The sequence below is a fragment of the Octodon degus genome, unplaced genomic scaffold (genome assembly GCF_000260255.1).
Source record: "Octodon degus isolate 3935 unplaced genomic scaffold, OctDeg1.0 scaffold00012, whole genome shotgun sequence".
Lineage (NCBI taxonomy): Eukaryota > Metazoa > Chordata > Mammalia > Rodentia > Octodontidae > Octodon > Octodon degus.
In genome coordinates, this window is record NW_004524588.1 from 2,126,363 (window position 1) to 2,150,419 (window position 24,057).

General features: G+C 43.4%; 1 protein-coding gene across 3 annotated transcripts in view; it reads left to right on the forward strand.

Moving 5' to 3' along the window:
• Etv6 (ETS variant 6) overlaps window positions 1-24,057 on the forward strand; it is a 228,327-nt gene that overhangs the window by 69,272 nt on the left and 134,998 nt on the right. The window lies entirely within an intron of this gene.

A 24,057-nucleotide genomic window follows, 5' to 3' on the forward strand; every position in this document is an offset into this window, starting at 1 on the left:
TTTTCTATTGTTCTTGATGGCTCTGTGACCTGCTCAACTGAAGCAACAGGTTAAGGCTCTGTTTCTGTTGGGTTCTGCTCAAGTGTGAGAAACCACCATAGGCCCCATGAACTAGCTTTGGCCTTATCTCTATTTCCTGCTCAGGCAGGTAAGAGCTCCTAAAGAAGGAAACAGCTGCCAGTTGGCCAGGTGTGCCAGCTCACAGCCTTTAAGGGGCAGCTATAGGTTGAACTTTGCCCGTATTTTCTAGATTTTATCTCATCTCCAGGGTATATTCCATGGGTGGGAGCACTGACCTGTTCAAAGGCTTTGGAGCCTGTCTCTGAAGAATCTTTCTGAAGGTCCCTAGAGCTGTCAGGCAGCCATCTTGGGACAGGTGAGGTGTTGGTTTGCTACGTGGTAGTAGCTGTTGTATGTTTGTTACAGATTAACTCTCCTAGGACCTGAGTGGGTTCCTGTCTGAATCACTGATACTCTTTGGCCACTCCTGTCACATTTCTACATTTCTTTTCCTACTCCTTTTTCCCAGTTCTCTTTGATGTGATTTCTGTCAGTTTGATGAGTGCCCCCTTAATCTTCAAGCAATCTCAATATGGCTGTCTCAAAGTAGGGGAAAGGGAAGGCCCTTTGCACTCTTGCTCCAATACATTCTTGACCTTTTTAAGATACCATCTTGATGACTAGGAAACTGTGGCCTTGTTACTATGTCATCGATTCTTCTGTCCACAAGATAGTGTCTTTTAAGAATTTTTTTTTTTTCTTTTTAACCTTGCATGCCTGAAGTAGAAGGCCATCGCTTTTATAGAGAAAGAATAACCATTTTCCTTGTGGTGTGCCGGATGCGTGGGTTAAAGTAGGAAGATAAGCTGTCCTGGGTTCTGTCCCAAGGATGTTTGCTGATTCACAAAGGTATTTTCGTTACTCTCTACCACATTTTCTAGATCTGCAAAATAGAGGAGTTCATGATACTCTAGGGTGAATTTTTTGGTACAAGTGAAAATTTTTGATGCAGCCCCAGGACTTGCTGCTGGCTCCAAGAGGTACATTTTGCTCACTCTGGAAGGAGGCCAGCAACGATGGTAGAAGTCAAAGTTGACTTCGGTCTTACTTTTGAAAATTCTTCCTTTACAACCAGTCCTTAAAAACATGCGCCATCATTCAAAGAGAATAGTAGCGGCCCTCCTTGGGTGCCTTTGTAAAACTTTGGGATTATGGTGGGAAAACCTTATCCCCTTCTTGTTTCTTTGTATTTTGACATTTTACAGGTGTCTAGAAAGAAAAAGTGGTCCGAAAGCAGCAGAACCTGCTTAACAAGTGTTGTGTAAACAGAGGAAGTCCAGTAAGGCTCTGGCCTGGGATTACCAAGCTCAAAGGAGCCAATTGTAATATGTACAAAGGTGCAGGTGATCAAGCCCCAGAGAGCTCTGTTCTTTGCAGCCGGTGGCCAGCCAAGTTTAATGACTAGACTCTTTGGTGAGGTGGCCCTCTTGCTGGGTGGTCCCCTGACACTTGTCCCTAACCTGCTAACCTGTGATATTCTCATCTTAGGCCTTTAGACGCCCTCCTCAGATACAGACAGTGGTGTCAGCAACTCTCTGCACTGCAGAGTGGTGGATTTGTGATTCGTGAGCTGGATTTGATTTCTTCCTTTTGCTTTGCAGGAAACAGCAATCAGTTGTTCAGAGTAGAAGTAAAAGGAAAAAAGCCTTTCCCGTGGCCCTCTGGCCCTTCAGGGAGCTGCTGGTTTCCCTTCCCCAGTCAGTTATGTCACAGTGTTGCCATTGTACCCCAGGACACCAGAGTTGGTGGGAGAGGGTCTTTTCCACATGTGGATCTATCTTCTTGCTTCATCTCCCCTCCACCACATCTTGGGCCTCGCCTACTGCATCCTCGGGTGTCTTTGGTGACCCAGAAAAGGTGAAAGTGAAGCTGCCCTTTTGTGGCACTGCTGAATAAGAAGTGATATTCAGTGTAGCCTTCTCCCTTAGGGGCAGGTCTCATTCTGCACTGCAGGAGCAGTCATGTCTAAGTCCCAAAGGCAGCTGTTGATCGTTAGGATATGGGGATAAATAAAATAAAATGTCTTATTACTCGGTATTGTAGAGGGGACAATTGAAATATTTCATTTTTAATGTGTAAAAATTTTGAAATGTATTATAGTAAAAGAGACACTACCAGTAATTTCTTTCAAAATGCTCCTCCTTGATTTGAACCTACTCAGCATCATCCTTACCACTTTCTGCAGCAGCTTTAGAAGTTCTCGTTCGTGCATTTAGCAGGTGTGACAAAAAATGTGGGGAAAGTCTGTATTGCATGTTAGCCAGCAGAAAGGCAGGCTTGTGAAAACATTACCGTTGTCCTTATCTGGCGCTGCATGACTCGTGACTTTTCCCTGAAGTCAAATAACCTCAAAAAGTAAACATTTTGAATCAGTTCAGGACACTGAGGAGGTAGCAGGACAGTGCAACTAAAGACACTCATAAAAGAGCAAGTCTGGGGGTCGGGGAGATAGCTTAGTAAAATAAGTGCTTGCCTGGCAAGCACAAGGTCCTGAGTTCAATCTCTGGTACCGCAAAAAAAAAAGAAAAGCATGTCCAGGTCTGCTCCCAAAGAGATAGGTGTGTTCCAAGTGAAGGCTGTTCTGATGGGGATAATGGCCACATGTTTTTTAGTATAATAAAATTATTTTGAAAACATAAACATTCACTGTATGTTTCTGTCACACCTTGTATGGTCATCACTTAGCAAAGGGTTTAATAGAAGAATTGTTTTGTTGAAAAGGTAACTAGATGGTTGAGTACTCTGGTGCGCTGCAAGTGCATATATTTATCTTTTCTAATCAGATGGTTTTCAACTTACCCGAAATTCTATGTAGCAAGAATTTGGGATGCTTATGGAAAAAAAATTGAGTGTGGTTTGTTTCTCTGTAATACTTCTACGTAAAAGCAAGAGCCTGTTAAACTATTAGAAGTCTTTGGAGGTTCTGAAATTTCCCTCTGTTATTAAGAAAATAGAAAAGAGAGAGGAAAAAAAAAGTTTTCTTTTTGCTCTCTTGGCCTATAAGTAAAAGGGAATTTCATAAAAACGTGGGCCTGAGCAGGAAGTGTTCAGCAGCTCAGTCATTCTTGTGAGGCATGAAAAAGCCCGGCTGCATTCTCATATTGTTTCTTTTATGGACTTAACACTTCCTACTTTGAGAATACCTTTCTCCCCAAGGGCTCAGAGCCCTTTATGGTCATTAGTCTTGCATCCTGCTTCTTTTCTGGAAAAAAAAAAAAAAAAAGGAAATGTTAACTACCGTTTACCAGTGTTGTACCAGCTAAAACTTGCTGCTAAGTGTATTTTATGTGTCTTGGTTCATTAGCTCATTTGAGTCCTAGAAGAGACAGTGGGGTAATTGACTGTCTCATGTTCCCTGGGACTTTCATGGTTTTATCACCAACAACCCTATGTCCCAGAACCCCAGGCAAACCAAGAGGGCCGGTCACTGACACAGAGACCCTTCATGCAACTCTTCAGAAAAAGAAAGCATTCCACCCAGCAGTCCTTCCCTTCACCTGGCAGCTGCTCTAGAACCGACCTAGACTGTTATATGGGAATCAGTACAAATCTTTCATGCTTTTGATAGAAGATTCAAAGCATGCAGTCATAGGATGAGGGGGAATTGGAGATAAGCATAGCTCTCACAAAGTAAAATTTCTGGTTTCTTATTTTTTGTCCGCCCTCTCTGTCTTTAATGCAGTGCATAGTGAAAAACGAAAACAAGAACCGATAACTACCTGATTTCTGAAACAAGAAGTGTGATCTCACATAACTTCTGTTAGTCTTGGACTTTTCATCTAAAAAATGAGGATGCTGCTCTTGTTTTCTCAGGGCCCTTCCTGCCCAAACTCACCATGGGGAAAGAAGCAGGAAATTGACAGCAGCAAAGGCCAAAAGCAAACAGATTCTATTCTGCTCTAGCACTAGAATGCCCCACAAACTCTCATGCACTCAGTGGCATGACTTTTTGCAAGGTGACGGGGTCATGGGCCGTACTCCCCAGTGGATTGATCCACTGATAAGATCGTAGCAGCTTGTGCTTTAGGAGATAGGGCTTGATTAGAAAAGGCGGGGTGCTAAGGGAGTGTGCCCTGGAAGGCTGAATCCCCATCCCTGGCTCCTCCTCTTCTCTCACTGCTTCTTGGCCACCATTGGCTTGAACAGCTTTCTGCTGCCATGCTCTTTCTGCCCTTGGAGTCAGCTGCTAATGGACTGAAACCTGTAAAAACTGTAAGCCCAGATAAGCCTTTCCTCCTTCAGGTTGTGGTGTCAGGAGTCCCAGCCTTGAGGACAATGGTTAAGACAGACTGTGTCCTTGGATGAGCTGTGCATAGGAGGAAGACAGTTTCTTTCAAGTATAAATCCTTTAACATAGGAAGGGTACGGACATCCCTCATACTCTACCCCACCTTTTTCTTTGCCCTGTGCTGTGGTATTTATGTGCTTTGCTGGTCCGGGGGCTGCAGTGGTGCTTCAGTCTGGCTGTGCCCAACAGACTCGCCTCTGCCTATAGAGGATCCAGGGCACCGCTGATGTCCAGACACCCTGTCCCTGGGCCTCAAGGATGACCCTGGAGGCCACAAGATGCTTTCTTCAGTGTAAATTCCCCAATTCCAGCTTTGTAATCACCATGCAAAATGCTGGGACTTTCAAAAATATTTTATATTTTCTACCATTTTCCCAAGCTCCGGGTATCACTTTCATCTGACTGAAGATCTTTACTAAAGAGAAAATTTTAGAAAGGAAATATAGCAAGGTGATGGCTTTGGAGTCTGACATATGTTGCTTCCAGTTCTAGCGCCACTTGACTGACACTGGGAAACTCTTAAACCTCACTGAGACTTGGTTTCTCCCTTTGTAACAGAAACCTGTAGTATTTAAGTGTTGAACACTGTAAATGGTGCATGATGTACTGTATTCACCTCTTTCCTTTTCCCTTATCCCTTCCTTTCACTCCTTGACATAATCCTTGTTTCCATTTTCTTGCCCCTTTCTAATTTCAGTGGTTGCAGAAAAGGTGTAAGTTACAGTGCAGGGGAGGTACCCAATGAGTGGGTGCTGATGAGTAATTTTACCAGCCTTCCCCCTGACAGTTTGTACAAGGCTACGCCACCTCTCTATGATTATGGAATCAACTGACAGAGATGGTTTTAGCCAAGAACTAGTAACCTCAGTGAAGGAAATGAAATATCTTTATCGTAAGAGGATGCAGGTATCTCCCCTGGCACGCACACACACATCTCCATCCTCAGCTTATGCTCGGCGGCACTGAAGAGTTGATTTGTAAATCCATGTGACACTGACACTGGCAGGCAGCCAGCTGTATGGAGTGTCATAGCAGACAGCAGGAAAACCTCCGCTTGATGTTTTTATCTGTAGCCTCCAACAAAAGAAGCAAATGTATCTTTTCCCTTTGGATGGAGCACGGATAGTGGCATTACAGGAATTATCTCGAGGTGTTTCTCCTTACCTGTGTACCTGATCCAGACAGATGGATTATCTAGTTATGCCAGGACATGCAGACCTGGCTGCAGCCGCTTCTCCCGCCATATAACCTTTATAGGAACCAGGCCTTTCGATTTCAATCTTCTTGTTTTCGTTCTATTTTTCCCCCTGCTTTGAAAGAGGTGATTTGCAGAGGAACTTGAAAGTATCTTAAACTCAGTAACAGATACAGTTTTACCAAGCCATTGTGTGTCTTATCACATGGTCCACTGTGCACTCGTGTGATAATGCTAAGCCTAGCATAAGGGAGCCACTGAGCTGTCTCAGAAGTGACCACATCAAAGTCATGCAGTAGATGCCAGAGCCAAGATTCGGAATACGCCTAAAAGCATTGAAATGAAATTTCAAGGGGTCCATTCTTTATCTTCTGCTTAAGAATGAGCAGAATGAAAAAAAAAAGGGGGGGGCGGGGAGATGGCTCAGTGGATTAAGTGCTTCCCTGGCAAGTGCAAGGATCTGAGTTCAATCCCTGGTTCTGAAAAAAAAAAAAAAAAAAGAATGAGCAGAATGACTTTGATAATTTATGGAATATGGCATATGCCCCAAAGTTGAGAGTTTTGCCCCATTTCATGTTTCCAGATATACAGGTGCCAGGGTTTATCTGGTGCTTAGCCCACCCACTAGTTTTTTTTGTTTTTTGTTTTTTTTTTGCCAAGTCACCTGTCTATAAAAGTGCCTTCACCCTAGCATCAATAGGGCAGGCCTGACCCCTTGGCTCTGGATGCCCATGTCAGCTAGGGCTGTAGGAGTTGGTCTTTGGAACACTGTGGCAAAATCAGAGTTTGTCACCTAGGATGATTTCTTGAGTAGTACGAGGTTAGGCTAAGAAACAGGCAAATACCCATATATCATCTCCTATCAGTGTTTCAAAAGTCATCGCCTTGAAAGACCATTTAGTTGAACTGTATGACCATTGCTTGTTATAATCAAAGAAAGGACCTAGATTTATTAGTAGGCTCTGAGTTCTGACCTTATTAACATTGTACAAGACATGTAAGATTGCTCAACTCCAAGCTTTTAGCCTTTAAAATGGAATACTCGTTTGATTTTTGAAAGTTTAAATGAAAAAAATATATGTCAGTCACATAAGAGTTGATGATGAATGATAGCTATTCTTTTTTTTTTTTTTTTTTTTTTTTAAACTAAAATTTCCTTAAGGAAGATATTTTTCTTCTTACTCACTTCATTCTCAGCTACTAGAAGTGTCACACACATGTTGGTTGAATGAAAGAAAAATATTTTGTAAAGTTTGTGAGATTGTTGGCTTGTCCACTTACCAAACAAATATGAATTATCTGCAATGCTCAGGCAGTGTGGTCAGTAACACAATCATATTGTGCACACCCACATTTTTAGACTAGCTAGGAGAGAAACATTAAATAGAAGATTATGGTAGTAGACAGCTTTGATCCTTAAAGTGGGACTGAAATTTTGGAAGTGACAGATCTCATTTGGTATCGAGTGAAACAGGGTAAATTTGATGGTATTTTTGGCCAGGTGAAAATAATTTAAATAAAATATTGATAACTGGACTTCATACTTCTCAAAGAGGTAATTCAAAATTATTTTTGAGGGATAGTGTTATTAGAACAAAAATGAACATATTCCAGAATACAGTATCTGTCTTGAGAGATAACAGACTTCGTGGGATAGGATCCCGTAGGTAGGCTATTCTAGGATCTTTGAACAGACCAGAATAAGTCTTAAAAGCCAGTCAAATAGCCAGACAATAGAGCAACTAATACCTGTCCTGGAGGGGGAAGTAAGAAGTAAGGCACAGCTGGTGGCTTATAGCAAGACTTTTTCTGTAGACAGTTGGACTGAAAATGTTAATCAGTGACTGCATGGCCCTAGATGAGAAAACATAGGCCAAAAGATGCCTTTGTGTTGGCATTAGAAAATGTTTTGAGTGAAATTGTCTAATGAAGCCTATCTTCCCGTAAATACTTGATTGGTGTCCGCTGCAAGCCTGTTCTGGGTACAACAGGTGAGAGCAAGAAAGCCAAGGCCCCCAGTCATGGGAGTTTTCTTTTCGTGATAACCTCTCCTCCTGGGTACTTGGGAGAGCCTGGCGCTCCTGTGTGACCTGGGAACCTGAGAATCAGATAAAGATGAGGTTGGCTACCATTGTGCATGTGGACACAAGAAAATCAAAGTCCGCACTCCACTGAGGCACTGGCCCATAAATGAGGAATTGTGAAGCGTGAGATCTCAATCCAAGTTCAAGGCAAAGTCTGGCGAGGTCAGGCAAGCAGGGGCCAGGCAGGCCGGGCTGGGACAGTCCAGAGGCAGGACAGGGAACCCTGACTGGGATCCCTGAGGCTGCATCCAGAGGTGCTCCCGGAGGGACCTTCCTGCACAAAGCACTGGGGTAGAATGAAGTCCAAGCCCTGTAAGAAGTTTTTTGAATACCCGTATTGAACTAGAACGTTTGCTAATAGTGGTTGAAAACAAATGGAAGTGTTGTTTAATCGTAGGACACTCAGAGTCATAAACACAGAATTGTTTTCTCTTAGCTCTTGCATTGTAATCTAAATATGACACAAGATCACGGTCTCTGACACTCACATGGATCAATTTTTTTCTAATCTAAAGTGAGAAAAAACTACCAGTGCTTCTGTCTCTTGGGATGTAATGTACATAAAAGTGTTTCAGTGTAATGAGAAGATGCATATTAATTTTTCCTAAGCCCTTGACTAAAGAAATTGACAAGGGGACCAGCATTTGTCTTGGATCCTGGGTCTGCAAGAAAGTGGAAACTATTGTGTAAGAATAATATTCTGTGGTTGGTATGGTCTTTTCCGTGTAATTTTTTTTTTTTTTTTTTCGGAACCGGAGATTGAACTCAGACCCTTGCGCTTGCCAGGGAAATGCTTATTCTACTGAGCCATCTCCCCGGCCCCTTTTCCATGTATTTTAACTGTATGGATTTACTCAGAAGCTCATAGTCTGTCAACACAGTTGTCACTGCTGTTTCATAATGAGCCCAGGAAACTCACCTCGGCACCTCCCCCGTCACTCTTTCGTCATTTTAGTGGGAAGAATCAGTGTGGAGGAAGTATTGAGTGTGTTTGTTCAGGCATAGACTTTTGTTATTTCTCAGCCTTAGGAAAAGAGGAAGGAAAGTAGATAAGGATGACTAGAATTGTGAAAGAATTAAGGCAAAGTGCCTTAGAATTGTCAATATAGAATTGTCAATAATAAAACAACCCCCCCACACACACACCATATTTTCAACTTCCTAATTAAATACATACCTTTTCTCTCGGGGAGTACAAATTATCTTTCACAAAAGTTTAAGCCTCTATGTTTTGGATCAAATTCTAGCTGGTTGATAAAAATAGTATCAAGCAAGATACCTGGAGCTTTAAGAGTTGCTGGGTTGTATTTCTAGGTATCTTCTGAAGCATATGTGGCAAAGCTCAAGAACCATCCAGTAAGAAAGGGTTGCAGTGCACAGTGATTGTTTGTGTTAGGGAGGAGAGGGGAATCTTCCAGTAGTGGAGCCCTGAGTAAACTTGTTTCTCAGCTCTAATTTTTGGGAAATTAGTTAAGTAGTTGTGAGACTAATAGACAGACTTGACTTGATGGAGCCTTAACTGTGTAGTGCTCCTACCCTTTTCATTCTTCTCTGTAAATGACTTCTGGTTTGGATATGGACTTAGAACATGGTTCATGTGTAGTCATTGTCTTGTCTCCAATCTTGTCTCCAATCTCCGATGCTTTCAGAAGCATGGGGACAGCACCTGCCATGTACAGTGTGGGGACCATGAGCAATGGTAATGGTTTTATGTATTTGGTACAGGGTTTCACTATGCAGCTTGGACTCACAGTGGTCCTTCTGTCTCTGCCTCCTCAGCGCTGGGATTATAGGTATGTGCCACCACAACCTGAATTGGTCACCAGCTCAGCACGCCCGGGGGGTGTGGGCGGGACAGGGCCTGTGTAGCGTGTGATACCAGGGATTGAACCGTGGTCCCTGCACTTGCCTAAGCAGGTGCTTAGTCCACTGAGCTATCTCGCCAGCCCTTCAACTGTGAAGTTTATGAAAGCCAAGTACAGATCAAATATTTCCAGTGAAAATTTAGTCTCGAGAAATGAGATATGATCAGAATATATGATGAATTTTAAATTTTAAAAAATGGGTACAGTAAAAGACATGCTGCCATTCATGTTCTTCAAAATACTTGATTTGAACACAATGTACCCCATCCTTTTGGTCACCGCTTCCAGTAGTTCTGGAAATTCTCTCGGACATCTAAATTGTGCTGTCTTGCCTGCCTCAGTGTTCTGAATCAGCTTAAAACATTTACTCTTCACAATCATTTTGACTTTGGGGAAGGGCCGGAAGTCACCCATCGCCAGGGCCAGTGAATGCAGAGATGGATGCTCTGTAATGTTTCTATGAGCCTGGTTTCTGTTGGGTGCCACTCGGCAGCAGCATTCAATGTATTTCTGATCACAACTTATAGGGCTTTCTAGGGAAAGCTGATTAACTACAAAAAGCTTGGGAGTCACTTTCCCTGTTCTATTAACATGATGTTTTGTGTGGATGCATTTATGATGATTAAGGGTTGGAAAATAGGTTTTAATAAGAGCAGGTTAACTGAGAACACATCTTGGCCTGTGTTAAGCAGAATGATTTTCAGGTACATTTTTACCTACGCAGAAACCACCAATTCTCCCAGGAACAAAGAACTGCAGCAGTGCTTTGTCATTTGTGTCTGTTTGATCCTTTCACCTTTTCCCCAGGGAGAAATCTCAGTGACCGTCAGCGTGGATTTCATTTACTGGTGGTAAGGACTATAAAGTAACCCAACCAGAGGGGAATTCCATTGCATTCGAAACATTAGTCCTCTCAACCCTACTAGCTCCAAGTGACGCTTCTTAGTCCCTCCTTCAATGTTGTTGCTGAACTTCTGAACTCTTCCCCTCTGTTGATTCTAGCAGTGGGAGCTACATGTCAGGACTGTTGGGGCAGCTCCTGCTGAGGCTTGACTTGTGTGCAGTGGCTTGCCGTCACAGCGTGCCTTGCAGATTGCTTTGTTAAGGTGTGAAGAGAATTACAGCCCATTCTAGTAATTTCAGTACCTGAGTGAGAATTTCAGATGTCAAAGCTGTGCTCATGCCACGATCCTCTCAGTTTGAGAGCTTCATGTTGCCTCAGGAAATAGGCAGTAGGGCTGGTGAGTTAGCTCAGTGAACTGAGCACCTGCTTAGGCAAGCGCAGGGGCCTGGCACCACATGCCACGCTGGACCCACCCCCGGGCATGCTGAGCCAGCCACAGAGTCTCTGGGTGTGATGGTGCATACCTGTAATCCCAGCGCTGGGGAGGCTGAAAACAGGAGGATCACAAGTCCAAGCTGTGTAGTGAGACCCTATATGAAATACATAAAAAAGAAATAAGAGGTAAAATACTAATGTAGTGCTGAGATGCTCGGAAACTGTTGAAGGTTTTGTTTACAGGAAGTACCTAATTTCTGGTGGCTTTTTATCTTGATAAGATTTTCATTAAAAATGGGTTAGTAAGTCAGCTACCACCTGCCCCCCTCCACCAGGATTGAATCCAGGAACAACTGAGCTATATCTCCATCTCTTTATTTTGAGACAAAACCTCACGAAGTTGCCCAGGCTAGCCTGGAACTTGGTATCCTCTTGCCTCAGCCTCCTGAGGAGCTGGGATTGGGATTGTGTGCCACCATCCCCAGTCCGTCTAGGTTCTTGAGTGATCTACGCTTACCTGGTATACAGTGTTTCCTCAGGAGGACTGCAGATCTTACACATGGCATGCGTGAAAGTTGTGCTTTGGAGAAAGAGGCAGCACTAGAGTTGGGCACGTTAGCTTCATCTAGAGTTAGTGATGAGGCTCATTGGGGGATCTTGTGAACCCTTCAACCTCAGTTTTTGTATCTGTCAAGTCGATTTTGTGCTAGTTCTGGTGTGTTAGGAGGATATAAAGACACATCACAGGAGCATTTTCACCTTGGTTAAGAGCCCTAGCAGGTCCACACTTCCTGGTAGCAGCGTAGGGTTCCAAGATTTTATGGTGAAGTTAGCTGCTTGGAGGTAAAGGCATCTCTTGGGTTGTAACCACTTGGTAGTGCAATGTGCAAAACTCGGAGAGCTACCGGAGCCTTAGCCAGGTTACTTCCAGGGAAAAAGTGTATCCCAAAGTAATGGTTGATTTTTGTTGTTGTTGCAGCCCTGAGAGCTACGCTCATTCTCCTCAAATAGGTAGCAGTAGCTTTCCAGTCTTCAGGCTACTCGCTGTGGGGCCATTCTGGAGCAGGAAAAGGGTATGTGGGGGTCTGAGCTCACAGACACACAGACACAGACATGCTGCCTCTAGAGGTGAGAAGAAAGGGGCGTGGACTTTCTCCTCCCCTTGCTCCTGCTCTGTTAGCCTAGCCCTGCCCCAGCCACACACCTCTAGTGGAGCTGGCGCCCAGGGAAAGCTCTGTGCAGAGCTCCTGAAAGGGCGGGGGAGCAGCCTTCCTGGGGTGCGCTCGGAGAACTGCCGAGGATCTCAGGCAGTTGCCTGTGGGTGATGGTGTAGGTCAGAAAGTCACTCCCCAACTCTTCGTTACCTTGGTAATCTCCATATTATGGTTAGAGGTAGGACGGTGGCAATTTACTCAGGAGAGTAGGACAGTTAGCAGATTGTCTAAAATCTGAACGACAGTCCTTTACTATATGTCTTGATTTAGTCTGTTTATGTCTCAGTTTAAGGCAGTGATTTCTCACCCTCAGCTCTGTATATTACAGTGACCGAGAAAGATTACTGATGTTTGACTCCTGTCCCCATGTACTCTTGATTTATTTGAGTACTAGAATTTCTTTGAGTTTCTCTGGAAAATTCTGACTTGCAGCCACGATTTGGAGTCCCTGATTTAAAGTGTTTCCTAAACTCTTTTAACTAACCCCGAGTCCCTGAGGCATGTAGAAATTCAGGCATAGTTCTCGTATGCCACTGAGCACTAAGTTTAATGAAGACATGGATTCTCAGGTGAGATAAAGTACCAGTTGTAACAACAAAGCTGTAAAAGCATAGTGTGCGAGTTTACTTTTTTTTGCAATACTGGGAATTAAACTCGGGACCTTGTGCTTGCCAGACAAGCGCTTATGCTGCTGAGCTATCTCTCTGGCTCCTTCCCTGTTATTTTAAGCCACTTAATTTCTTTCTTTCTTTCTTTTTTTTTTTTTTTTCTGTATTTTAGGGAAAAGTCTACAGGGTGTGCAGAGTCTCATTACTAGATTGGATTTATAGTAGTTTTCCTGTTTACAGCCCAATTCCAAGTGCTGGGATTACAAGCATGTGCTACCACGCCCAGACTGAATTGCTGTCTCAGTGAGTCCCAGGGGCATGGCCAGCAAGGCCACTTAATTTCTGTTAATCAAGGTCAACATCATGCCACCCCCCATCATTCTCTTTCCTATATTTGATTCTCATTCTATAGTTCATGTTTTAGAATGGTGTTAATTCCAATAGCATTTTTGAACTACTGTTCACCTTCCCCGCAAAACCTGCTATGGTAGTTACTTGTGGAGAAACAAAATTGCTAGGACTTTCCGACTGTGACCACAGACAGGGAAAGGGAGGTTGCCTTTTCTGATGAGGAGTCTTAGGTGTAAGAATCAAAAATATTAAATGTTTTTGATGGGTATAGTTAAAGACTTACTGAGATAGTTGCTACTTCTGGTTTTTTCTTTAATTAATTAATTACTTTGGTACGGGGTCTCTCTACATAGCTCAGACTCATAGTGATCCTCCTGTCTCAGCGTCCCCCATGCTGGGATTACAGGTGTGTGCCACCAGGCCGGTTTCAGTGACCAGCATGGAATGTGAATCCTGGGATCGAACTCAGGTCCTTGCACTTGCCAGGCAGGTGCCTAGATTGCCCAGCTATCTCCTCAGCCTGGATTTTTTTTTTTTTTTTCCTAGAAGTGGAAACACAGGCATTCAGCATTCCTGATAATATGTCAGGTTGTTTATATGCTACTTATAGGGTTGTAGGGCCTGAGATGGGGAAGGATACTTTCTGCCTTCATTTCTCATTCAGTCATGTAAGGAGGTTACTGTTAATCTTCAATCTTATTTTCAATTATTAAGTTACTTTATCCTTTTACATCAAGACAGGTTTATTCATTTATTAAGGTACTGAGGATTAAACCCAGGACCTTTGCACTGAGTTACATTTCCCAACCTCTCCCCCCACCATTTTTATTCAGGGTTCTGCTAAGTAGCCTAGGCTGTGCTCAAACTTATGATCCTCCTCCCTAAGCATCCCACAGGGCTGGGATTACAGGCATGCATCACCATGCCTGGCAAGACATTTAATTCTTAAAGCATACCTTAAAAGTAATGCTCTCTCTAGCTACATCCATTGACCATACTGTTTAAGTGAAATAAGTCAGACCCGCATCTGCAAACATCGTATTGTCTCCTTAGTGTGAGAACCTGAAAGAGAAAAATAAAATCTGAAGGTACAGTAGATACTGAGGACAGGGAATGAGCCTATTCAAAAGGAAGGGATTACTGAATTGAGAAGGATAGCAGAGGGAGTAGGAGAAAGAAATATATTTATGTATATAAGCAGGATGGTTTAGACAACTGTACTGTGGATTTCTGCAGGTCTATGGAAAGCAGTAGGTAATGCTTAATTTGTTTTGTCTCCTTTTTCAATTGTTGGTCCTTTCTCTCTTCTTAGTTTTTTATGTATTTCTTTTTTTCTTCTAATTTGGCATGCATGTATTTGGTAACATGAACAACTAGTTGGAACACAACACTGTGCCTTATAGCAAATACTGTGAAGTTCATATTATTTTGTTCAGCAAAATTCTGTATCACTTGTAATCTTTCAGTTTTAATACTATTTTGCACTGTTTAAAAAAAGAAAAAACATTTTTTAAAAAGTCATGTGTTGTGAGGCCAGGCGTGGTGGTACACCCCTGTAATCCCAGTGCTTGGGAGACTGAGGCAGGTATGTTGTTGAGTTTGAGACCAGCCTGGGCTACAAAGTGAGCTTAAGGCTAGCCTGAACTTTTTTTTCCATTAAAGAAATGAGACCCTGTCCCCAAAAGACAAAAATAATAACAATAATCAGTAATAAAAGTAATGGTTTCTGTGGAACTTCTCTTAATTATAATTATGCCTTGCCTTTATAGAGATATTTTGACTTAACAGTTAAAATACTGTAGAAGAGAATGAACATTGAAGAGTTGACCTAATTTATTTTTGAGATACCATGATGTAACAGTAAAAGTTGGGCCTGTGATCCCAGTTTCTCAGGCAGCAACTCTGAGATACCAACTCGTTTCTTTTACACAGCTTTTTTAAGTACGATATTGCTTGGTTTGATTGAATATTATTTTGGTGGTAAACATTTTCTAGAGGATATATCTTTCCCAGATTTAATTTATGCTTGTTCCTTTAGATATAGTTTACAGGGCTTTCCCCAGTTATATTGGTTTTTCAGGCTAAAGTGATACAGGAATTATCTGATCTTGTAGGGCTGGGGAATTCCTTCAGTTTGACAGTGGAAGTGGCTGTAACCCAGGCCCCCCTCCCCCCCCCCCCCACTGGGCAGTGCGATTGCAGGATCAGTCAGGGTTCTCTAGGGTTTTACAGGAACTACGTGGTGGCTCAGGCAGCAGTACTGTGGTACAAAAGTCCAGGGCATCTTTCTGTGTGCTTCTGATTATCCACATTTGAATTAGAACATAAGCCTTCTCCTCTAGTTCTGTTTTCTGCTCTTTAAAACCTAAAGTTTCTTATTAAGACCTGGGTGGTCTGCTTAAGCTACAGACATTTTATAAAGATAAATCAAAAGGCAAGACATCTTTTTAATTTTAAAGGAAGTCTGAGCCACCTCTCCCCACCGTCCCCCACCTACCAGCTCCCAGGGATTGTAGGTCTGAACCATAGTTTCTCTTTCGCAAGACTTGTGGGATATTTCCCTTAAAGAAATGAAAAAGAGCCGAACTTTAAGTGATGCTGCCGGAGAAAGAGGAAAGCTGCTGGAGGAGGTGGTGAGGGGGGTCTAGGGTCCACCAGGCCAGGGAAAGCAAGCAGGCGAGGGGGTGGAGGATTTCCTAGTTCCTGTGCAGGCTGAACCCTTTGGATTACTATTGTCTGCAGGTATCTGACCTTCAGCCTTTCCTCTGCCCAGTTCTTAGTCCCTTGGGGCAGCTTTCACCCTAGGGTCCAGCGAGTGGTGTACAGGAGCAGGCACGTGACAGGGGCACTTTCAGGCAAGGCCTGGCTCATTTGTGGGGAGAAATTGAGAAGCATCCCTAATGGCACCCTTGATAGGAGTAAATAGCAACTCCTCTCAGTTCATTACTTGTTAGCCCCAGGCAGGGACAATGCAGATTGGCTAGTTGTAACAGCCACACCATTAAAGGGAATAGCACTAATGGAGGAAAAAGCAGTTATAAAGAGCTGAACTTGGCCACTTTGTCGTGCCCAGGATACTAGCTGCTGCTAATTTTAAGTACCTATTTCTTCTGCTGCTACAAATAGGAAAAAAAGGATTTCGTGACCCTCTTTCTAAGGTGGTTCAGAAGCTTAGGGCCATTTCTGGGTAAATCCAACAGCAAGGCTTTAGTTTTTCCCAAAGGGATACCTGATCATTCTGTGTAAATAAAGCCACACCACCTTTCCTCTCCCGAAGCAGTGCCGTATGCACTTTCCTGCTCTTTCTAGGAGTGGTGAGCTGCTGAGCTTGTCTGATCTCTGCTCAGAGCAAAAGCCATCGCTCACGTTATGGCAGGGCTTACGGGTGTAGTCTGGGGCCGTGGAACACCGTGAATTAAATTTTCCCATCCAGGGCTGAAGCTTGTAACTTTGCCTGCATATGCGGCAGCCCTGGGTTCCAGCCAAATGAGCTAACCATTCATGCATCTTTAAAGCTAGGCCTACCCCATAGTACTCTCTGGAAACCACAAGCCTGGCATTAAAAGGAATCCCAGCTTTAGATTCTGCTTCTTATTCATGTCTGAAGTATCTAAGGAATTCACAGAAGAATTTCATGGCATCTCAGGAATGGAAAGGATCTTAATTTAAATGTTTTGAAATTCGAACAATAAAAAGAAAAGTCTATGGGAGTTTTTGCTTTGATACTCCTAGTTGTACAAGCTGGTGCTTTTGCAGATTGTATTCAGCAGAACCCTAGTATCCAGCTAGGGGACTTTGGGGATTAACTGAAAGAGAAGGCACTCAGGGTGTTCATATTGTATTTATACAGCTTCAAACACGCTGCAGTTAATGAGCTTTGACTTACCAGGGAGTATGACATTGTGTGGAAGCAGAGTCTTGGTGTTAGAAAGGAATCGTCCTGAGTTCCTTCCTGGGGCAGAAATTTTTTTTAGAGCAACTTCTGTACCTGAAGACCTGTTAGCTTTAGGGGGGGGAAGCGAGAAAAGCCCTTCTTCTAAGGTACAGGTCTGTATTGCTGGTCTTTCCTTTTGTGATTATACTGGTGCTGTGGTTTGGGTCCCTCCAAGGCCCTTGTGTTCAAGGCTTAGTCCCCAGAGTGGGCCCTGCAGGGAGGTGGTGGAACCTTGAAGAGGTTGGACTAATAGGAGGTCTTTGGCGGGGAGGTGTCCCCAGAGGTGATGGTAGCTAGCATAGCAGCCCTTTGGTTTTTTTTCTCTTTCATTTCTTTGCCACCACGGAATGGGCGGTATTACTCCACCATGCACGCTTCCCGTGATGCCGCAGTCCCAAAGCAACAGAACAAATTGATCCTGGAAAAGAAACTCCAAAGTTGGGGGCCAAAATAAACCTTTTCTCACAAGAAGTTGGTTATCTCTGAATTTGTTACAGCCATGGAAAGTTAATACAGCAAGTAAGCCTTAACTCTTTTTATACTTTTCTTGCTGAAGTAAGAAATCTCAAGGACCCTCTGAGTCTCTGCAGGACACTGGCCACATAAGCCCTCAGTGCCTTCGTCTCTGCTTGGCTTGGATTGGCCTGGCTTGGATTGAAGCGGGCTTAGCATGTTGGTACAAAGATCTGCCTGTTCCTGGCACCAAATAAACGCTGACAGGGTCCTTTTCTCCTTGTGGCTCCTGTTTATCTCACCTCTGTGTTTAGATGTGCTGCTCTTGGATAAATGGAAAGGAACTGAAGGAGAGAAATGGCTTCTTATTGTTAAAGCATTTAGGGATAAGAAGTAATCTATTTGTACTCAACAGTACCTGAGAGATCTCTATACAAAGTGAAGTTATCATATACACAAGCAGCCTATAGATGCCGTGGTGTCCCTACTGATTGTGTCCTGGAGTAAATACACATCCCTGGGGGGATTCTAGTGTTTCTCTCATAGAGAAATTCTCTCATACATCATGTTTAGTCCTTCCCCTGCGGCGGCTAAGTGTGTTTACCCCTCAGTGTGTGCTCTCCATAGTCTAAAGGACAGCCTTAAGAAAGTAGCCACTGTGGTGGAGGTGGCTGCTGAGTGGCTCTTGGGAGCTTCAGTAGAATCCTGTGAGGAATACGGGTGGATTCAGAGCAAGAAAATATTCCAAATATTCCTTATTCCAAGCTTGAACTTATCTCTTGGAATTTCCCGAGTCATGAGGTTATTGTTGAATGGGCAATCTTACCTAAACACAATTTCTCCTTCCCTTCTTTAGTTGAAGCAGGGAGTCAGGTTACACCATCCTGTAACCGAAGCCCAGCCATGCCATCTTTTCAGCTGGTGACTTGAGCGGGTTGTTTAAGCCCTGTGGTCTTCAGATCGGGTCCTGTCTGTGGAATGGAGATAAGGACTCCTTCCTAACTGTGCTATTGGGAGGCTGAAATGAAACACAGACTCCTTGGAAAGCTTTACCATGTGCTCCCCTAAGTGCCAGCTTCCTCTCCTCATGGTTACAGTGACTGTTTTCCAACCAAAATTGGGACATATGTTCTGAGAGGTGTGTGAGTGTGCATGTGTATTTATGTGGGTAAAACGACACAGATTTTTTTTTTTCTTGCAATACTGGGCATTGAATGCTAGGCTAGTGCTCTACCACCCTACCCCAGCCCCTACATAGAATTGTGAATATTAGAATCATTGTATAAGTTCTAAGACTTAAAGAGTATATAACTAATACCTGTTAAGTATAGGTTTGGTTCATAATGAGCACAAGGTAAACACTGAAGTATTTAAGTCATAGGAAGAAAAAAATCCCAGTGACCTTTCATTGCAGGTCCTAAGCCCCATCCCCAGCCCCAGGCTCTCTGTGAATAGATAATAGATCTGGATAAAAGACTAAAAGACAGACTTAAGATATGTTGATCTGTGACCATTTGAGAGTTGCAATCTGCTGTCTTTTGATTTTTAGGATGTCACTTGTCATAGAAGTGAAGCAAAGGACTGTTTCATTTCCATAAATGTCAGGCCTAGAAACATCTTCAAAACTTCTAGATAAAAAGGGACTTGACCCTGGTGCAGCCAGGCTCAGCAGAGCAACCTTGCACGGCCAGCACTGAGTGCAGTCTGGCTTACATGTCCTCTCCTGTTGCTCCAATGTTGAATGGGCCATCCGGGTAGCCTAAGGAGGAGACCTAGGGCCCAGGAATGTGGCTCCACCCATCTTCATTTCCATAGAGTTATCCCATTTGTTTTTTCTAAAAGTGCAAATATGCAAGCTTGCAAGCTTGTTAAAAGCCAAACACCATTTGGGTTGTAAAAACTCTCCTGAGAGACTTTCTCTTTGGAGGTGAGGACACCCAGAAGAAAGCCAACTTGGCCGCCTGCTTTAGGTATATACTGGAATCTCCAGGGAACAGCAAGAAATTATCTCAACTTCACTTCTGGGTCTGGTTTCTACTTCAGAATTCATGTTTGAATCTCTGTAATGTTCTTCCTTATCCCAGGTCTTTGGGTATGATTTTTTTTTTTTCCTGGGGAAATTCCAAAAATGTTATGAAGTATGCCTGTATTTGCATCTTTTCTCAAGTTTTTAATCTCACTGAATTTTGGGATTGACAAAATACTCAATGGAATTTTTTTTTGAAGCAAAGAAAACTGATTCTCAGGAGTATGTTAGTTTAGGTTCCTGTATCTATCTATTTGTATCCCCAAAGCCAAAAATCTAAAAAAACAAGGCAGACAAGTTTCTTTGTTTATTCAGTTTTTTGGTAGCTTTGAAGATGTGACTTGTTAATAAAAGCATATTTAATGAAAGCTAGTACCACTACTGTGAATCATTTTCATTTATTTATTTTTTGTACCAGGAATGGAACTCAGGGCCTTGTACTTGCCAGGCAGGCACTGTACCTGCTGAGCTACTTCCCTGGTCTCCTTGAATCATTTTGTAGCCAGAAAAAAATATTCAGAATAATTGTGTATTCAGGCAGTTCAGTGCATCTCAGTAAATAGCTTCCACAAGGGAGATTTCGTCTCTGTAGATGTCTACAGAGATCAGCTAAAGTAGGGTGTCAGCTTTTCTAAAACTGCAGAGTAGAAAAGAGCCTTTCCTCCAGCGCTGAACGTGGCGGGTTTGACGGCTCTTGTCTTTGGTGCCTGCCATTCGCCGTCCGGCTTGGGTTCAGATGCTCATTACTGCTGTAGGCACCGAAGCCCAAGTGGATACAAGATGCTCGTGCAGTTCACCCTGGCTCCATGCAGGTGGTCCCTGCTGTGTTCTCAGGGTGCTTGTCCTCCTCAACTTCCAACTCTCAACACAAACTTGAGATGTCATCAGGGATAATCGTGGCTTTTATAACGGGCACAGGGCAGTTTCTAGAAAATGCTACTCAATCAAGAGCAGCTCCTCTGTACTGTTCAGGAATCTTTAAGGTCACCTGCAAAGCCATCTTTGTGCAGATTCTCAACATTTGTTTTTCCCAGTTCCCAGATGCTTTGTCTTTATTTCTAGAAAGTTACTGTTTAATTAACAATAAGCCCTAAATTTCTAAAACTTCCAGTCTCTTGGAAGTCATAGTATTATGAGAACACATGCTTAGCTAGGTGGCATTTGCCTGCAGTCCCAGCCCTGTGGGAGCCTGAGGCAGGACAATTGTACATTTGAGCCAAGCTTGGGCAGTTGAGTGGCTTGGTCCAACTGTGTTCTAAAATAACAAAATAAAAAGGGCTGGGGGTATAGCTCAGTGACAAAGCCATGGATTCAAACCCTAGTACTGGAAAGGAAAAACACAATGTAAAAACCCCACAAGTATTTAAATGCGCTAGGAGAATGCCTGTGATGTATAGAAGTCCTTTGGTGAACAATTTTGAAAGTGACTTTTTTTTTTTGATATTATAAACTGTTTAGCCTGGGTAAGCATGTTTGACAGGGAAGGTACAGATTCGCAAGCTGCTAAGCTTTCAGCTTAAAACCTCGGCAGAATTAGATGAGTACCCTTCATTGGCCCTTCGTGGTTTGGGGGAGGAGTGAGGAGAGGGAATGCAAATTAATTTGGATTTGCTACTTGTTCTGGCAAAAAGTCTAGGATCAGACTCCATCCCCGCCACACTCAAAAACTTCCCGTGATGGTTAGTAAAGTTTTCATTTTAACCCTTGCCTGCAATTACCTTCGACCTCCTCTCTCGCTTTAGAGCCTTCACGGCTCCTGCACACAGACACACATACACGCTCCTAGTTTGCCACTCTCCACACAGGTATGTCTGTGAGTCTCAGAAATTGCAGCGTGTCGCTTGTGTTCAGCCGGCTGGTTTGATAGTTTGCGCCTAACAAACCAGTGAAAGCAGGATGCTTTATTTTTTTCACCATCGAAACAATAATGTAACCATATCACGAGGTTTTTAATCACATCATTGACCTCCACCGGCAGTTTATCCCTCTACAACACTTGAATGCATTAATATCAGTGTCTGTAGCATTTTAATTTAATTAGAGCCGTGTTTATAATCCTCTTGGGAAAATCCTTACCCTCCCCCCCATGTTAATGTAAAGCTCCTCTGGTTTTCATCTGTCTGACAGTTTGCTGTAGAGGTTAGTGAGCTGTCAGTTGATTCTCTAGCCAGCCTGCCTCTTTGCTGGGGTCAGACTAGACAAGCAGTTATGAGAATAAATGCGTCCCTTTTATCTGGACTGTTGGGTGTTAGTCTCTTTCAGTCCTTCTGTCTCGATGTTTCCCTCTGAGATAATGGTATTTGTTTGATTTTTCTAATTGCTGATGACGTGCTGACTTACCGCTGTAAATGGGAAGCGTGTGCTTGATAAGCTAATAAAAGAGAAATGTGAGGACCACAGAAGTCAGCCTAGATCAGCGATAGTGAACCCGTTAAGAGACCAGCACCCAAATTGCAACTCAGAACCCGCGTCTGTATTGTAAAGTGCCAGCATTGCAGGAAAACCTGAGTACTGAGGTTTTAGTTGAGAAAAAACAGCGCACACATTAATATCTTTTGTCTTAAAAGAAAAACACAGTAACACGCGCTATAGGTTCACCACCACTGCCCTAGAGTCACGAACAGAGAGAAGGAAGGAGTTAGATCTGCGTGGGGTTCCCAGGCGTGTGTCTCCTCCTCGGTGAGGCACCCATATGCTGAACAGCATCCTTCCCAGGGCCCCCTGAGTGACCTGCTGGCTGCTGAACCCAGGATTCCAGGACAGTTTGTTGGTTGCCGTCAGATTGCTCGAGGTCGTAGAAGCACGTTTGCTGTTCCCCTTCTTGGGCAGGGTAACTCTTTTTTTTTTGGTGGAACCGGGGATTGAACTCAGATCCTTGCATTTGCCAGTCAAGCGCTTATCCTACTGAGCCATCTCCGTGGCCCTGAGGGTAACTCTTCTGATACAGACAGATCTCTTTGCTGAATCCATACAACAGTTTTGGGTCCTGCGCTTGTTGCTTTGCAGTCCTGACCTTCCATTGAGCAGAAGTCGTCATCAGGCATGAGTGGAGCACACTCGGTCTCTGGCCTGCCTGCCGTAGGTTTTGTCATGAAGTAGGACATTGTCTCTACCTAGAACTCCATAGATGAGGTCCTGTGGCGGTGGAGATGCACAGATCCCAGGTCAGGCGCTCAGATATGCTGTCTTGGTGTCATCGTGAGGACAGGGCACTGTGGAGAAGTGAAAAATAATGGGATTGCTTCCAAGACCTCCTGTGACATGCGGACACGTTGCAACAGTGAAGCGGCAAGTCACACAGCCTGTCAAGGTGCTGCCTCGCTGGGCTCCTGTCCCTTGGCTGGGCAGCTCGGAGGGCTAGGTTCCTCCAGCTTGTTCTTGATGGAAGCGAAGGGGCTGGGATGAGGTGGCCCTTTTGTCTTACGGACAAGCTAGAGGATCTTGTGGGTTTCTCCTTGCATTAAGGAAAAAGCCGCAGTGTTATGAAATACTGTCTTTTTCTCTTGCACTCTTGCCCAGTCATTTGAAGACTCTGGCTTATAGTGTTTTCTTCATCAATAGTTTCATTTCTGCAAAACCCATAACAAAACAGAAAGCTATTTCTGGGTATAAAGTTAACTGTAGATAACTGGACATATGATGGGATTATGGGGTCATGTGAGCATTGAAAAACATGAGAATTTATTAAATTAGAAAAACAGGCTATGTTTGCAGTGTTCAAAAGCCCATCTCACCTAGGAAAAACCCCTTAAACAGACTAATGTATGTTTCCCATATATATGATTATGTACCTTTGCCTCTTTTACCTCAGACAACCTCAAAACAAACACCCAAAAGTCTACTTCACCCCTAAATTTGAACTGCTTAACGTGATGTTTGGTATAGCTCAGGAAGAGTGAAGATGAAAGTTTTGCCTCTGGGTGATCTTTCACGGGATATTTTGATTGATATAAAGAAGTCAGATTTAGAGTTCGTGGGCCTCCCTTCATTAGACATTGACTGGGGAGGTTTTAAGTTGTGTGTTTAAACAGAAATAGGCCAACCACCCTAGATGCTGCTAGTGGATGCCTTAGGGAAGGTATAGGCGACTCCATCCGGAAATTACAATGTGTATATATTCACTTGAAATTGAAACTTCCAACCACACCCATCGAAGTTTCCAGGCTATGAGTAGAAGTTTTAATTTGGTTAGATGGCTGGGGAACTCCCCTGCTTCCCTTTGCACATTTGATGAGAAGTAAAATGTTAAAGAATTAATTATCTTTCCAAAAAGTAAGCACCCCCACCCCGCTTTAATCCAGCTTTTTTTTTTTCTTTTCTCCTCCTGATTTTTATTGCCATAGTGGCAGCTTACATTTCTTCTCTGTGTATTCTTGGACCTGATGTGTCCCACTTTATTTTGCCCAGTGAAACCACAGAGACTAACGGAAGTTATATTTATGTATGGGCTGCGGGTCAAGTGCATCTGAGATACACATTGTCCTGCTCTCCTAGCTGTGTACTGTCCTTTGTGGCTGTTATTTGCAGGATTTTAACTTAAAACTAACAATAATCCACCACAATGTGCTTCAACTCATCTATCAAATATTGCTGTTTGGGGCTGCCGGGATGGCTCAGTGGTCTAAAGCACCTACTTGGACCAAGCTTGACAAAGTACAGGGACCGCGGTTCAATCCCCCAGCACCACATGCCAGCCAGCC